Source organism: Athene noctua, chromosome 2 (genome assembly GCF_965140245.1).
Source record: "Athene noctua chromosome 2, bAthNoc1.hap1.1, whole genome shotgun sequence".
Taxonomy (NCBI): Eukaryota; Metazoa; Chordata; class Aves; order Strigiformes; family Strigidae; genus Athene; species Athene noctua.
The window spans coordinates 73,686,998-73,704,678 of NC_134038.1; the positions used below are offsets into that span (position 1 = coordinate 73,686,998).

Genomic DNA, 17,681 nt, shown 5'->3' on the forward strand with positions numbered 1-17,681 from the left:
GAAAGGAAGCCAGCTAGAAAATTAGTCCTCATGTAGTCTTCCACCAGCCACACTGCAGGCTGCAAGTTGTACCAAAGACAGGCATGAGAGAACTGATGGTACTGAGAGTATGTAGGATGGGAAGGAAAAAGCAAGGAAGAAGGAGAACAAAGATAAAAAATGGCTTCACTAGTTTTACTGCTCATGAAACAACTTGCTAGAGTTAGTGGCCTTGGCGATGTCCTGTTTAAATAATACCAAGGTTGAGTTCAAGAGCCCTAGGGGAAAAAAATATTTGAGTCTGCAAGTACAGTGGAAAACTACTCTGTTATTATTCTGTGGTTTTATGCACGTGAAATTTGTTCTTTCAACAGTTCCATTAAAAAGTACTCATATCAAATACCAAAACTATGGCTGCATTTAAATAACTTCACCTGAAAACCCCTATAAGTTTAATGATATGGTTGGCAGTCCTTTCCTGACACTGTACAATTTCACAGACAACATTTCAACAGCAAAAACTCAAAATCAAAACAACCTATGTATAAAATGTGTGGAAATGGTTGAAGATAGTGTGTTAAGAAAAAGTCCAAACTATTATGTATTACCTATTGCAACACCTTTCTTAAGCAAATAATTGTTATCAGGTTATCCTTTTTTGTCACCCTGAAAAGCAACAAACTAGTGGTTTGAACTACTGAAATAATAAAACTGTTGAAAGAACAAATATTGTACATAAAACCATGGAACAACACACCACAAACTCCTCTTGAAAGAATAATTAATAAAGTAAAACTAGAGAAAGGAGATATTGATGTATATATTCAATTTGCTACTGGAACAGTAAAAGTATTAGTATTTAGTATTTCACTGTATATATAGAATGAAGATTTTTCTCTATTCTCAAAATTCTGAGTCTTATTAGGACAAAAAGGAACTCAGAAGCAGTACCAGACCCATTTATTTACCTTTGGACAACTCGCCAAATAAAGTTTATGAATAAAGCTGTTATGTGAAGAGCATCTAAACATAAGGGAAGTGGTCACATTTCTCTGGCAATCGTCTATTTGTCACAGCTTCCCAAGTATGGAAAAGGTGGCTATCCTCAAATCCAGTTCACATCATCAGTGTAGTCCAGATGCTTTTTTCTAAATCCACAGGACTCCATGACGAAAACAAAAATGTAACTGAGCCCAGGCACATTCCCAACTTCCCATGTGGTGAATTTCTGAGCTGAGTGGCAGAATCTTCCACAGAGCTAGCATTTAGAAACCTGATTTATAAGGGCACAAATATCAGCTAAAGCACTGCTTAATTGCATAGCCCTAGCAATTTCACATTATTCTAACTCTCTCCTTCACTGAAAGAGGATATAGATGGATATAGTTTAAATTTTGGTTTTCATAAATGCTAGCAGCTATGCAACTTCTGCCTACATCTGCAGAATTGCAAGATTATATGATGTTACCATGGTAGGCTACAGTACTCTCTTATCATAGTGATCACTATTTCGTAAGAGATACAAAGTTCAGTGTTCAAGAAGATAATGTAATTCCTCTATCTCAAGCTGTCTCCTTCCTCTGACTTACATCAACCAAGCTCATCACATCCACCCTCAATTTTACAGCAAATCAAATAAACACACAAACTGAAATGATGTATGCTTGGTTTTGAATCATAGAAAGGAGAAAGAGGTGAAAAGAAACACCTCAGACTCCTGCTTGGATAATAAAAATGGAAAAGTTTCTGTACAGCACTCCTCTTGGTAATATGGAAAGGCTTCCCAAGTCCAAGTCAGGGTTAACTCTAATCACACTCATGTTCACTTGCGTTCCAAAGGTTTGCAAGATTAGATAATGTCAGCTTCAGTTTCATTAACGCCCTTGAGAGAACTCTAATATTCAGATTCATCATCAAAGCAAGTTTCTTTGTTACAAGTCATAAAAAAGATCTGGCTTTTACAGTTTTCTTCAAAGTATAAGGCAAAGTATGTGGCTACCAACTTCAGCAGAAAAAGGAGGAGGAACTTTGGGTGATTCACAGAAGGATTGAGGTTGGAAGGGACCTCTCTGGAAGTCATCTTGTCCAACTCCTTGCAAAGCCAACTACAGCTAGTTGCTCAGGACTGTGTCTAAATGCTCAGGACTGTGTCTAAATGATTAAATGTGACTAAATAATAACAGCCATATCAAGAACATAAATAAAAAAATGGAGACCACTGTGTTTTTTATTTTAAAGCATTCTTAATTTTTCAAAGCTTGGCACCTGCAACTTGTTTTCTGTCTCTCTCTCACACACCTGTACCACCCCCCAAACACATACATACTGAAAGGGACAGGAGGGTGCAAAAAGACCCATAACACTTATTTTGACCACATCACAGTGATTACCTAATCTTGGTGTAACAGCAGTCCTAAATACATTAAGATTCAGTGCCCAAAATGTACTTTTCAGTTCACAAATCTTGTGAAAACAAGAACTTGTATGCAATGAGATTCTAGTAGTTCTCTGCACATCAGGTGTGGTCTAGGATTACAGCAAATATCTGTGATACTGTAGCTTAAGTGACTTGATTTTCCCAAGCACTTAAGAGAATATGGAGCATCTTGCTAACAAACCTCCTACTGACTCACAGAATTTGTGTTTCAGTTCGTCAGCAGTACCACAGTGATAGCAATCCTTAGTTTCAGTCTAGTTTGACAGCGGAGGGTTAGAAACATGTTTTCTCTGCAGCAGACTTGGAACATGGCTATGACAAGTATTCAAGGCTTGGAAACTTACTTTCAAAACTGACAAGTCTGGCAGGGCTTCTTAACTCACACACCTGTGTGTGTAAAAGTCTCCCTACAGCCTACTTTCCTGGAAGTGTGGATGTGAAGCTCAAAGACGAGCCTGGACTACATTCCTTATCTCCGAAGTGAGATAAAAGAGGCCCAGAAGTACCACGGAACATCCTGAAAACTCACCTGAAATGTGACCATTCTTGCCACAGGTCTAAAAATACCAAACAGAAATATAATGAGGTAATCAAAACCAAATATATGCCTCTATATTCCTAGGAGGATGTAGCTACCAAAGTAGGTTTGCAGCAGTGGTGACCAGGACAGGGAGCAGCTAGCAGAGCAGCAGAGCCCAGATTTCCCTTCATTTGGCCCTTCTCAGTGCCCTACTCTGAACCTGAGGACTAAATACATTTGACCAAGCCACTGCACAATCAGATGGGCCTTTATTGTGGCATTACTTAATAAGCATTTCAGTTTTGTTATTGTCAGAATGAAACATATTTGAGGTGTTTTATTTGAGAATTATTCAGCATCTGGGACTTGTATAGTTTTTAGCCAAGTAATTGCCACGGTCATTCAAAGAGCTGAACCCACAGAAGCATGAGATCATAATCAGCAGTGATTTGACTTGCATCATAGATCAATTTTGGGCTGTTGTTTCAGTTCTTTGGGAGCAGTACAGACAGAAAGAGGGAGAGAGAGAAGAAAAAGAAACTCAAGCCTGCCTTCTTCCTGAAGAAACGACAAAGATTACTTCTACTTTCTTCTGAAGAGTAACTGCAGGAAAAATCAGTAAATACAGTGATGCCCTAACAAGGGGCAGCAGTTCACAAAAGCAGTAAAATAAACTGCTTCAGAACATGATCCTTTGTATCCCAGAAAGCTCAACTGAAATGCACTGAGGTACCTGTGTAATGTCTGATGGGAATGGTTCCTATAGATTTAGCCAAAAGAAAATGTAATTGAGATTTGACCCTTTCAACGCAGTAGAGTACAATTTTTGAAAAGGTGAGTTTATTGAGAGTACTAAAATAACCCCAAACTCTTACTTTGGTGTTATTTTGCCTGCTTTTAGAAAATGTTTCATGGTAGGCTCTCACAGCACTTGGCAAGGAACATTTACTTAAACACCTAAAGAGTTCCATAAAAGAGATAAGAAGTATAATGGAGCAACTGTGTGAAGAGCATGAAAGATACTACCACAGTGATCATGGAAATATCAGAAAAAAAATATTTTTTTAAGTTTTCCAAGGTACCGCATAGGCACATTTCCTTTCATAAAAGTAAATAAAAGAAATATTTAAGTGTCCACATATGGATTTAATTGTAAAGTTCTTGGCTCTAAATAATAGTAACAATGCTAATAATTTTTCTCAATGCTACAAAACAAATTAAAAGTCCTGATAGCCAGTCTTCTGCTTTAACCAGGAAAATAATATCTCAGAACCTAGAAGGGACTGGATTGCAGTCTTGCTGCCATAGATCTCTCTCTACTGTCTCTGAGTAGTAAAGCAGATCTGCCTACATGCATAATGCCAAACTAAAAATCTTTGCAAGCTGAAAGTCCTACTACTCCTTCCTATTAAGAGACCTGGACAGGCTGGAGCCATGGGCTGAGCCCAACTGGAGGAGTTTCCATAAGGCCAAATGCCGGGGGCTGCCCTTGGGCCACAACAACCCCCAGCAGCGCTACAGGCTTGGGGAGGAGTGGCTGGAGAGCTGCCAGTCAGAGAGGGACCTGGGGGTGTTGATTGACAGCCCGATGAACAGGAGCCAGCAGTGTGCCCAGGGGGCCAAGAAGGCCAATGGCATCCTGGCTTGTGTCAGCAATAGCGTGGCCAGCAGGGACAGGGAAGGGATCTGACCCCTGGACTCGGCACTGGTGAGGCCGCACCTCGATTCCTGTGTTCAGTTTTGGGCCCCTCACTACAAAAAGGACATTGAATGACTCGAGTGTGTCCAGAGAAGGGCAACGAAGCTGGTGCAGGGTCTGGAGCACAGGTCGTACGAGGAGCGTCTGAGGGAACTGGGGGTGTTTAGTCTGGAGAAGAGGAGGCTGAGGGGAGACCTCATCGCCCTCTACAGCTACCTGAAAGGAGGTTGCAGAGAGCTGGGGATGAGCCTCTTTAACCAAGTAATAACCGAAAGGATAAGAGGTAATGGACTCAAATTGTGCCAGGGAAGGTTTAGACTGGATATTAGGAAGCACTTCTTTACAGAACGGGTTGTTAGGCATTGGAATGGGCTGCCCAGGGAGGTGGTGGAGTCCCCATCCCTGGAGGTGTTTAAGAGTCGGATCAACATAGCGCTGAGGGATATGGTGTAGTTGGGAACTGTCAATGTTAGGTTAATGGTTGGACTAGGTGATCTTCAAGGTCCTTTCCAATCCAGAAAAAACATGATAGTAATCACAGAAATCATCTAACTCACATATACACAGTACAATTCATAGGAAGACCAGTGCTGCTCTTGTTCAGCATAATCAACTACCACTTGTATTCTGAAATCACCTCTTTATTTACAGCCCTGAATATTGCCTTCAAGCTCCTAGACAGCTTCCCACAAGTGGGTATTGCCAGAGCCTTTCATATTCACCTGTTTAGGATGGCAGGGCGAAGGCTAAAAGGCAATTTATGGTATGGAGATGAACAAGATTAATCAAGTAACAAAGTAAAGGCTGCTACAGTTTCATAAATAAACTCCTCACATTTGCAGCCCAAAAAGCAACCTCGTGTTTTGGTCCCTCTAGAAAAACAAATATGTAAAACAACATCTTTTAAAAAGAGAAGCAGTCAGCAGCTGCAGCCTATTTTCTAAGACATCTTCCCCAGCCGCTGGGGTGGGACTAGGCTATGCTTACTGGGACCTTTGAAATCTGTACTCTGGAAGTATTCCTCAGCAGGCTGCTGGGCAATTTCCTCCCTAGCACCTTGGACTAATGCAGAGAAGTACAGACAATTAATTGCAAGAGAATTAATGCCATCACTCTGATGAAGCTAGGTATGTTAAAAAATACATGGGGCCAAAAAGCACAACTCCAAAGTACCAAAAAAACTCCCAAAACTGAAGATGTATTTCATCAGAAAGGTGGAGAGATTAATTAGCTGCATTGGGCTACAAATATCTGACACAAAAGGGTAACAGCTGCATGAGGGAATGACAGTACAACTCAGCTCGTACCAAGGACCTGTGCTAGGTATTAGGTCTTTTTACAGCACACAGTCCTGCTCCATTATTCTCCCAGAAGCATTTTGCCAGTCTTGTCTTCAGTCTGGTTATGCATACCCATCTGTGTCTGCTAGGTGGTGCTGTCGGATGGCTTTTCTAAGGCAGAAAAGGCAGCTTGCTTTTTTGTTCTCCCCACTGATATTTTTTCCTTACACACAAGAACAGCTGCAGCGCTTGGTCGTACAAAATGTGTCCTGTCTGGTCTCCTTTCTTGATCTTTCCTTGCTGCAGGCATGCGGTGGCCACCACTGATGATGCTGCTTCTCCAGAGCAGTCAGAGAAAATACGTGTGTGTCAGCATTATTCTGCATGCATCCATACCCACACAGAAAAGCAGGAATCTCAGATGGAGTCAGGAGGTATTAATACCTACTCTAAAAATTTCAGCATTTTCATTTTCCTTTGGTTCTAAAGATACAGGACATTTAAGCAAACTATTTTTATGGACAAAGTAGCATTTAAAATTAAAACAGACACACAAATTAATAGTATCGTTTCAAATGAAAAGGTAAACCTAAAACCTCCTGGAGCTCTGATGACTGAAGTATCTCCCTTTTTGCCTCTCAAATGACAACTCACTTCCATGAGGAAAGGCAACTTACTGTGAAAACTTTAGAAGGAAACCCCTCTGAAAAAGGAGGTAATGAGAAGGGGATGCTTTTTTAGGCTCCATTTTTATTCTAGAACTAAAGAATAATTGAAATGGCAGGATGCTATTAGTGCTTTAACATCTATAATATAACTGGTGCAGACTGGGATTGAACTATTCAGACCTGTCAAAACGTGTTGTGTTAATGACCTGTAGGTAAATGCAGTCTGGTGATGTCCATCTGTTCCACATAACTTTGTGTCGGTTTAGCCAAAGATGACGAATAATCCTAACCCACCCTTCTGAGCAAAAGGGAAGAAAAGCAAAACAACCCCCTAGATGAGTAATTGCAGTATTACTACATCAGGTGATGACATCAGGAAAATCTTGTGCTCAGTTTTCAGATTCTGTCCCACGGCCCAGCGCCTTGGGACACCCTCTGAGCACTTGCTGTTCTATACAAAACCCACCCTACTAAATGGCATGGCTATCCTCTTTGACATATACTGCAATTTCTCCTTAGTGAACTTACATTCTCTGTCTGATGCTCTGTTGTGAACATAGATCTTCCACTGTAAGAAACTGAACTTCCGCATTTATGTTGTATCCCCACATCAGATGGGGACGACAAACAAATGAGAAGGAACACATCATGCAGGTCATTGACAAAAGTTGAAGCATTTCTAAGCAAATTTGGCACAAATCTCACTATCAGATCCACAGCTAGTACAGACATCCATCCGAGCAAATCACCAGGCAGTGAATATCTGGAAACAAACCTTAGGTGGTCTATCATGTCTTTCCTCCTACAGCCACACAGAATCCTTAACCACAGGGGGCTCTACAGTAGTCCTGTGTATGGATGAGTGGCCCAAGAGACATCAAATATGAGGAGAGCGTGTATATGGGGAAGCTAGACTGCAATGAGGAAGACAAAAAGAAACAGCTACTTGACCACAGAGGACTGCAAACCACGGTGAGCGGTGACACAGAGAAGAAAATATGAAGTGGAATTCCGTCCTCTCTAAAGGAAAATATGGTGAACAGAAACTCAACTCACATAGGATTAACAATTTTGAGGCAATTCCACATGTTAACATCTGCAGGGGTCTCTTGTCTCATTTTATTCTTTCCACTTACATTCTGCAAGAAAGTCTGTCACATGCAAAGCTTGTCTGGGGAAGCATTCAAACTGTGAGTTAGCAAAATGTTGCTGTTCCCTCCAAAATCATAACTATAAGATGCTTAGACAACCACAAAGTGAAATTTAAAGTGCAGTGGAGAAAAAAACGGCTTCTGAGAGGGTGTTTTAATTTTGCTACTAAACTAAAGAAGGAGGTAGCTTCACACTGCTGGAAACAAAAAGACAAAGCATACATTTGTTACAGTTCTGTCTCTTTTAATAAGAAGAGGAAATTCAAAAATAAAAGGGACCAATCTATAAAAATTCCATGCTGGCTGAGGTATTAACAGTATTTTTTTATACTGAACACCACATTCTTGTTTTTCATTTATGTGGTCTTCAAAAAGGAAAATAGCAGAGAGAGGGGGGCAAACCAGGAAGCATCTGAACTCTTTGTTTGATTGCTGTGATGAAAGAGGATCAGAATATGGAAAGAGAGTACACAGCACATCCAGATGAGACTCATTTTGGTGAATCATGGGAGTCAGCTAGAGAATCTACTGGTACATTGGAAAACTTTCTGAAAAGACTTTATAAACTACTACTGGAGGACTAAGGAGGAAAAAAAAAACCAAACCACATATCAGAGAACCTTTCTTTTGATCTTGATCATAGGAACAATAATTGAAGCCCACACATTCTACCAGACATCTTCCTTTCTGAGGACTAGTCCTGTAACTGGAGAGGCCAATGTAAAATCTATGAGGTAAACACCAAGAGTCCTAGGGCAATAACCTGGTGAGGGACCTCATGTGGTTGCAACTCGGGTTCCTTGGTGTGTGCTACATGCTGAATATAAAGCCATCATATTATGGTTTGGTGGTTTCCATTTTTGATACAGCATATTTTTTACTGTTATCCAAGTACCTTCAGCCAATAGCTGTTGCTTTAAAAACAAACTATATCTAAATAAAGGAATGACAAACATTTATGAATGATGCCAGAAGGACAGATATGGTAACAATTAGCATTAGGTTCAACTTTCATGTACGTATCTGTCTTCAACACATATAATCTGTCCTTTCACTCCCCCATGTTCTTCCTCCAGGGCTCTAAAATCCAAATACCAATTTTCCAGATGAGGGACCAGGGAACAAAGGGATTTGGAAACAGGTTCAAGAATGTGCCTGGAAGCTGGACTCAGCCTGGCTCTCCCAATGTATGGACTCCCTCTCTAGCTGGGCCATTCTTCCAGGCTAAGCTGAAAGCAAAACACTGGTATATTAACTGCTGTGTTGGCTGAAGTGTCTCAGATCTGGTTTACATGACGCTGTGAAAAATGTTGGATATCACCTTCTCCTCTGCAGACAGAATTCCACTACTGCACTATATATATGGCAACCAGGACAGAGATTAATTTAAGAAGAAAATTAAGACGAATTAAAAATAAAATTAAAAAAAAAATAAAAAAAATAAGGCAATGACTAATTCAGTTTCTGTTTCAAGGAGTTTCCAAAAAGATGGGACATTGAAAAAAAAAAAAAAAAAAAAAAGAGAGAAGAGTAAGTAGCACCACTCTGAAGAAGAAGATGAATCCTATATGCCTCACATCAACAGACAGAAAGTACACAGCAGATTCAATTCATACTTTTAGAGGAGAATGAGACCCTCGCACAGCCAAAAATTTGAACATACTTTGTGTGGAATTTCTGCTGTTGTTTCCTCACAAACTGTACTTGCATTTTTGCAAAATCCTGTAAAAAGGATCCATATCAACAGTGCAGATCTTCTGAAAAAACTTTAATATCAATTCAATAATCACCAAAATAAGAGGTGAGAGGAAAAAGCAACTTGGTAACAAAGTCTGACTCTCCAAAAGTTTACTATAACCGTGAAAAAAATGAAGTTATTAACAAAAGCATCCTAACCATATCCTATAAATTAATTAAACCATGCTTGTCATTGAATGAATATTATAGGGCATTGTGGTAAATATGTAAGGGAAGCCCAAAACTCCGTTAAGATAAGGAAAGACTACCTACATTCCTCAAATCTGAGGGAATAAGTAAAAATTAACCATAATGCCCTTTAACAGTCATAAAACCCCAGAACATTAATACACACTGAAGAATGCAAAAGGTTGACAACCTCCTTTCTTCCTACAAAATTGCAGGAGTCATCTCAGTGCATGCACACCCCCCTGCTTTCTGCTGGCAGAACAGCCAAAGTCTCTGTCTAAAACTCAGGATGTTTAATTAAACCTCAGGCAATCTGGATGCCAGGTTTGTTTCTTACATTGGTCTCGCTATGCAGAGGGAAGAGGAACAATATAACAATTTGACAATAAGTACAGGTGAGGGTACCAGTACTTGGCATTTTCTGGAAACACAGCCTTTCACTATGGTGCATTTTCTTATTTTTCACACTTATCTATCTCATGTACCACACATGGCATAGACATGGGCCCCACTACCCATGACTCAATACCTCACTGCATAAAAGTACATCTGCTGATTGCACCTGAAGGGACTTGCCCAGTGGCTTGCTGAAATGGAGATACCAGAACAGGGTACAAAGGATATTTGTTACTGACATGAGCCTATGACTTTGATTTTTGACACCTATTTACTGATGAATGTAAATATATAAACCAGAATCAGTCATCCAATAGACCGGCACAACAGCTAGTTGAACATACAGCATTTTTGACAATGCACACAGTCGTATCAGACAGTAAATGACTTCCAAAATCTTCGTCCGGTGTCAGAAGCTGTTGAGTTTGGCAGCACAAAGTATAAGTCTTGGAGAAGAGGGCTCAGGGGAGCAAGGAAGGATTGCTAAGTGGCTTCCCACCAGGATGCCTGCACTTAAGGCCACATGCAAGTGCCTGCATGAAGAGGCACTTACCTGTGCAGTCTCCATCCTAGTTCTGCAATGGTGCTAAAAACATCACATTGCTGGACATCAACATGACTGAGTGGACCAGACCAAAGAGAAATGATTATGATTAAAAAACCCACGAGGAATTCAGAGGAAGCACTTCATTGTGAAGCATTACCTGGACTTTTCACATACACTTATTTATACTGTTAAATAGATTTAAAAACTACATCACTTTGACCTTCAATAAAGGTACCTGAGCTAACAACTTTGGTGGCATTTCAGTAATTGACTATGCACCAGAAGAGCTTTCCCTGTCTTCATCAAAACTTTCTATTAGCCCACATGCTCTCCACCAAGCACTGTACCCACTGAGAGAAAAGATACTTCCCCGTATCTCCTAAGAGCAACAGAGAGCAGAAAACAGGCAACCCTGCAAACTGAAGCATTAGCGTCTGAATTCATGAAACAGTGCTTCCAGAAAATGTACATAACTGCTTCTTTTAAATTTTAAAACACTCCTTAAAAGCTTACTAAACTCCTGACTTAGTCCTAACAGTATTTCTATCCTGCAAAATGATAACTTAGCTATCCCAAAAGGTTTGGCATAATGACCACAATGTGTTTTATATTGGCCAAGTTGATTTCTGTGTTTAGATATGCATAAAAATCTCAGGTGTGTACTATACTCTTGGATTATAACCAGATGCTTTTTATCCTTGCGGCAACTCTCGTATTTCTTCACTCTTTTCCATCTGACAACTTAGGGTTGAAAATTTTCTGTTTTCCTTGTTCAGGCAATTGATTTTATAGTCAAAGACTTTTCACACTGGTGGCTTCAAGCATGCTGGAAAAAGTAGACTCCATTTTCTTTAGTCTCATATATCAATACAAACAAACTTTGCAACTACACCTTCTCCTTTCACAGGAATGCTGGACACAATGCTTGTTAAAACACACTAGTAGCTAATAGAAAGTAGTAACAGTTAGGGCCTGAGGCACAATAATTTGCTCACCAATATGAATGGTAACATATCTGTGACACTGAGCTACTGTAGTGAGAGAGACCAAGGTAATTCTAAAAAGCTAGCACTGACTTTTAGGTTGTTTTTCAGTTTTTCCCCTTACCTAATTCTAGCATAACACTTGCTTTTTTCTTTCTTTACGCCTTTCCTTTACAACAAGAAATTTGTACATCTGCATATATGCATGGTATTTTCTGGAAATATTTGGACATATTTCACTCATCACTAACAGGACATTTTCTCATACAGATTTGAACAGATCGGATTGAGGGAAAAGTTGGGCCTGAACATTTGCCATGTTGTTGGCAGTTAATAATTACATTTTCTCATTCTCCACTTCAAATGACTTGAGTTCAAATATCTCTGATATGATGTGGCGGAACTGTGTGTTTTCTAGTATCGCCTTAATCTAAAGGAGTTCATTCTGAACACAGAAAAATGGGTATTTATCCCTTCACATTACTCAGAACTGAATGAGACAGACGGAGTTACAGGAATAGTTATTGCTGCAGGACTGTACTACTGCAAACTCTCATGTTCGATGGAACAACTTTGAAACCTACAAATAACAGCTGATAAAGAAGAGCAGCACTCTTAGCAGACTGTCTGCTGAGTTGGACAGACCAAAACGAGTGCATAATGTAGTGTGCACTGGCTGGTGCATCCTATTCCAAGTTTATTGCAACATCCTGATCCTTATCTTCAAAGCACCAATTAAATTCAATTCAAAATAAACTTTGTTCATGCTACAATGCCGTTAGAGTTTGAGTGAAAGAGGAGGGAAACTCTCCGCCGACCTGGGTGAGCATTGGCTCAAGCCCCTGAGCGGCAGGAAGTAGGAAAGTTCCCATAAATCCAAGATTTTGTTTCTCCCTCACACAACCATTTTCATAACAATAGTTCAATGGCCAAATGCATAGCAGATTAAGTTAAGAGCCAGCTGCTAAGCTGACATGAATGTTCACAGTTTCACTGAACTCAAATCAGTTGTACCTGTTCACCACAGCTCAAGGGTCTCGAGTGAAGGGAGACCATGGGTGAGATCGCTCTGGTTTTGGGGCTCGAGGGGAGATCTCAGCTTTGCTCTGAACCCATCCAGGAAGTAAAAGAGCCTGAAAGCCTCTAAGTCTTACACCTAACTGACATTTCTATCTGGGCTAGATCTGAAAACAGAACAAAAGCACAGGCTTATCAGAGATGTGGCTGCAGGTAAGAGAGACAATGCAATCTATATAGCTTGTGTGTTAGTTGTATATGGGGTCTCATTTGTCAGAGGCTGCAAAAGCTTGTTAACCATCTAGGCAGAAGACTGGGAAGAAGACAACATGTGAAATTAATCACAAGAGGTCCCCAAGCTGTATAATTTTTCTAGGACGCTTAATTCTTTTAGCTGGCCAGCTTTTCTAGATCACCTTCCAAACATGTTAAGAATAAAGCACAGGACAGTTTACAGCACAACCTCTTGCTCCCAAAGATCAGGCATATTCCTATGTATATTCATTCTCATCATCCAAGCAAAGTTAACTCTGAATAAGTCATCCATACACACAATGATTTTCAAAATACATCACTGGAAAAACTGATGAGATGCAAACACACTGTATTTCCAAGACCCTCAGCAAAAGAGTATACCATACAGTTTTGGTAGTGATTTAATTCAACGTACTTTGGACTCCAGTACTACTAATGCTACTATCTTAGTTCTGTTCACATCTTTTAAGCCCCTTACATTTGTAACTTTCTCCATGTCTGCAAACTAGTTTTCTGTATATAGTTGTAGACCCACTTTAACACCCATTTGCATAAGATTTGGTGAGTAGTTTCCTGAGGAAAAGAAAAGCACAAAATCAAGTATGGTATTTTCTGCTCCGCTTATGACTTTAGTTGAGCACATGCATTAATGACTTGTGAAATGAAGACTGATTCAATCAATTTCTTAAACCGAGTATTTACCTCTACATATCTTAAATGATTCAGTTGTAAAACAATTTTAGTACTTTTTGTGCCTAAGAATATTATTTCTCTCAAAATTCTCATGAAATGACTTACCAACCATGTGCATGTTTTAACATGTCACTGGCACCGTGCAGGAAAAGCAGCCCTACTGGACTTTCCTTTTGAAATCAACAAATTCACTCACTACAACTATGTTCTGTTTTTTTTTCCTTTTGCTTTGAAATTGTTTGGTTTTTTTTTTTCCTTCTTTTGGACTGAATTACATTTTAAAACATTTTGAAAAATTACTACTTCAATACCACGGGAAGTAAAAGATTCACGCAAGGCATAGGGAACAACTTGCTAGTTAAAGTTCATATTTAACCTTGCGATCTAGGACCCAGACAGAAGCAAAGTAGAAAAAAAAAAAATTAAAACAAGATGTGAGATAGGAATCTTTAATCAACCTTGTTCTATCAGCCTGGGCCCAGCATTCCACTCTGTCTTCTGAGGTTACCCAGCATCACTTTGAAAATGGATTACTTTCCACTGAAAACAATGCCAAAAAGGGGCTTTATCGCCCATGGGGGAAATTAGAACAGCCTGGATCATCAAATAGGAAAAAATAATCTTTATCAGTAGTAGTATCAGTCAAAATGGAAGAAAAGAGAAGGTGAAACCAGACTCAGGTTTTGGACCACTTAATGCCTTAGATGTGCCTTTGACGATTAAGGTGCAGTGGCAAAAGTCTGTGGGTTGTGATGCAAAGGAAGGTCTGCTTCTCTAGCGGACAATATAAACACTTGATTTTTTTCCAAGAAATATACTTTCTGTAAACACTTGGTAGCTAGTCCTGGAGAGGGTAAGGGGCTGATACAGTAGCATACACTTTCTATTACCAGGTCAGAGGGAATACCAATGAATATGAAAGATAATATATATATTACCTCATACATGCTAAGAGATGAAACATACATTCTAAGGACTTAAATATGGCTTAGTGTCCCTTGTTCTGGGTAAGAGAAATTTTTCAACAGCACTTGCCATCACCATCATACCGAGACTCTACCTGCAGGTGATCCACTATAGAGCTCCACAGGGCTTTGTGGTGCCAGCTGCCAGCATGAGCAAATGCCTCAGATCCCTTTACAACCAGGCTAAATATAACTTGCAATACAATGCAAAAAATTCCAACTTCAGCAGCAGCAATGTATAGCTGGCAGAAACACAGAGAATGTGGTTAAATATCATTTCCCAGATGCTGTGAGGTTGAAACATGTGTGTTATGGCACACGGCCAGTTAAGGCAACACCCCTGACAGGTTGATTTACCCACTTAAAAAAAAAAAAAAAAAAAAAAAGAAAGAAGTTAAGAAGCAATTCTGAAAGCCCAGTTAATTAGCATAAATTGACTCATATAGTTTTGTGTTTTTAAAAGCAAACTATCTTGCATGTTCTATGCTACCAATGAACGCTAAAAAACTTGGTTGACACAGATATTTCCTATTTACGTAACTACTAGTTTATGTAAGCTGTTCAGAGCCTTGGCCCTGCTATAGCCTTCTTTTGCACTCCTACAGCAGTACACTGCTGAACTCAGTTATGTATTAAAAGTTCTTTGGAAGCCAACAGCATGTAACCATACACCTATAATTAAGTACATACTTGCATGCTTTGTTAACAGGGAAAGACTGATGAATTGATGCCTATATAACTAATGATGAAACAGTACTAATGTACAATTAAATGGGGATTATGCTGTAAATGGTTTATGCCAGGGATGTATTAGCCATTGATGATTGGAAAGCAGTCTACAGCCAAACTATGAAAGGCCAGTGGCATACACGGGTGTGGTCACACGTGGTTGGATGTGCAAAGGACCAGCGGTGGCCGTAAGAGTCTGGGATGTGCTGATAATGCTCTTCTCTTTAAATAACATGGCAGAAAAAGGGTACTGCTAACTTCAAATTTCCAGTCTAGTACCTATATAATACCAGTCTGAAACAGAAGGCTCTTTCTGCCCACTAACAAATGAGTCATCTAAGATTAACTTTCTTCCCACTTTGCAGTTCCTCACCCTAACATCACTGATGCCTCTTACCCAGCATAAGGGCAGCAGCACCACTGCAGTCACAGAATTTTAACCACTTCCCTGGTAACTTTATCCAGAGCAAAATGAGACAACAGCGCTAAAATTATCAGCAACTTCCGATAAACCATCTATATAAACATCCGTTGGTGCTCAGAGGGGTAAAACTGCAGCAGAACTAGCAACAGTAAAGAATATGATGGCAACAATCTAGACAGGCTTCCAGTAAACTGCTTATAGTCCTTCTTTCTCACTAATTTTAAATTTTGTTTTCCACCCCTTTCCCCTATCCCTGTACAGAAATACTGCTAGGTGCATAAAGTCATCCTGGAGCTGGGTATCAAAATTATAGCTGTTGCAGTGCTGAGTGTGCCAGACTCTAAGATCCTCTGCTGAAATTGCAGTAATACATCACTCCAAATGAGTAAGGATGCCAACAGTCCTATGCAAACAGAGCAGAACAAGTAAGAGTGAAGGGTCAAAACCATTACAGAACTTGACCAAAAATAATAATAAAAAAAAATCAGTGGAAAAGATTCAGCAATCTCCACTGCTGAGTATATTAAGTCTTGTCAGAGCTTTTGAGAAGGCAAGAAACCATGTGTCACAACTGTGGCAGCTGAATGACTGTATTCCTCCTGCATCCCGTTAGAGGGATTTATCCCAAGAATTATTTGGCATTTTCACTATTCCTTTTTTGTTCAGCAGTGTTAAGTTATTTTTCTCCATCTTTTCTGCAGAGAAGACACCAGCGTAGCAGGGCAGCAAATTAGACTGTAGGTGCGTGGCAAATTCCAGGGGTTCATTTTTCACAGAAAGTCAAAACCACCTTTAAGTGCATAAAGCAGCTGTCCCACCACACTCTGACAGTAAGCCTGCCATACCTTCAGTTAACTTCTGGCACACAGACAGGAACTTAGATCTCTTCCAAGACAGTCAAAGAATAATGAAAAAGTAACTTTGATGCTACCTGAAACCAAACTATTCAAAGAGCATTGCCTGCATTCCTCAGCTGCAGGCACCGGGCCAGGACACGGAGATAATCATTCGAGCTGGCGATGGGGGAGGGCAAAAGGAGCTTAAGGACCCCAGAACTGATGTGGTCTGGTCAAGAAAACCTAGACAGAATTTAATCTGCAAGGTAGCAATACAGTTGTGTTTATCTCTCATCCCACTCCTATTAGGTGCATTAGTGAATTAAAATAATCACAGACATGGCAATGTATTTTTTTCCTTTTTTGTTTTCATCTTTTATCTGTCCCACAGAAAATCAGGATCTATACCAAGCAAACCATTTCTCTCTCATCTTGCACTGTTTTTCCAAACATGGCTAACATTCTCTGTTTCAAGAAGGCAAATTGCCCAGCGTGACACCCAGACAACAGTGGAACATTTTACAGTGGGGAAAAATTTCTCCTCATCTTCTCCCAGTTGTGAGCCACACCCTGCAAACCTGAGATTTGATAACTGTAATTATCTTACTTTTACATATCTACCAATATAGGTACATCAACCCAAGATAAATCAGTTATTTCAATATTGCAGCATCTGTTCTTTGACTTGATAATCTGCTGCAGCAGTGTAGTCTGCATGTGGTAGAAAAAAGTCTGTAGTGGTTAAAAAAGACCCCTGGGACTTTTTCGCCTTGTGTTCTGAAAGCTATCAGGGGAAAGGGGGAGAGAAGCAGCATCTCTATGTCGCTACAGTATCCAACAGCAACTTTCTGTATCTCAGCCACTTGAGGAAATGTTCCTGGAAATTTCTTGGTAATTCTAACTATGGATACAACTCCACCAATTACAGCAACTTTTGAGTTGTTAACAATAGCTAACATACCCTGTTCCAGCTATTGTGTCATACAGATCTATCCCAAGCAGGTCTACATGGCAAGAGCAGCAGCATTTCCTGCATGCCTTAATAAACTTCCTGAAGTTGGACAGCCAGCAGACTGGCAAATGGTGTTATTTGTGGTTTTATCTACCCTATGGCCTTTCAGGATGGCATGCCAAGAGAATCTATGTCCTGTTTTCTTCTCATCTGGCAGAAAAGAT

The 17,681-nt window shown here is 39.9% G+C and overlaps 1 protein-coding gene across 8 annotated transcripts in view; it reads right to left on the minus strand.

Annotated features, from left to right (window-relative positions):
• FHOD3 (formin homology 2 domain containing 3) overlaps positions 1-17,681 on the minus strand; it is a 405,358-nt gene that overhangs the window by 145,609 nt on the left and 242,068 nt on the right. The gene's annotated exons all lie outside the window — the stretch shown is intronic.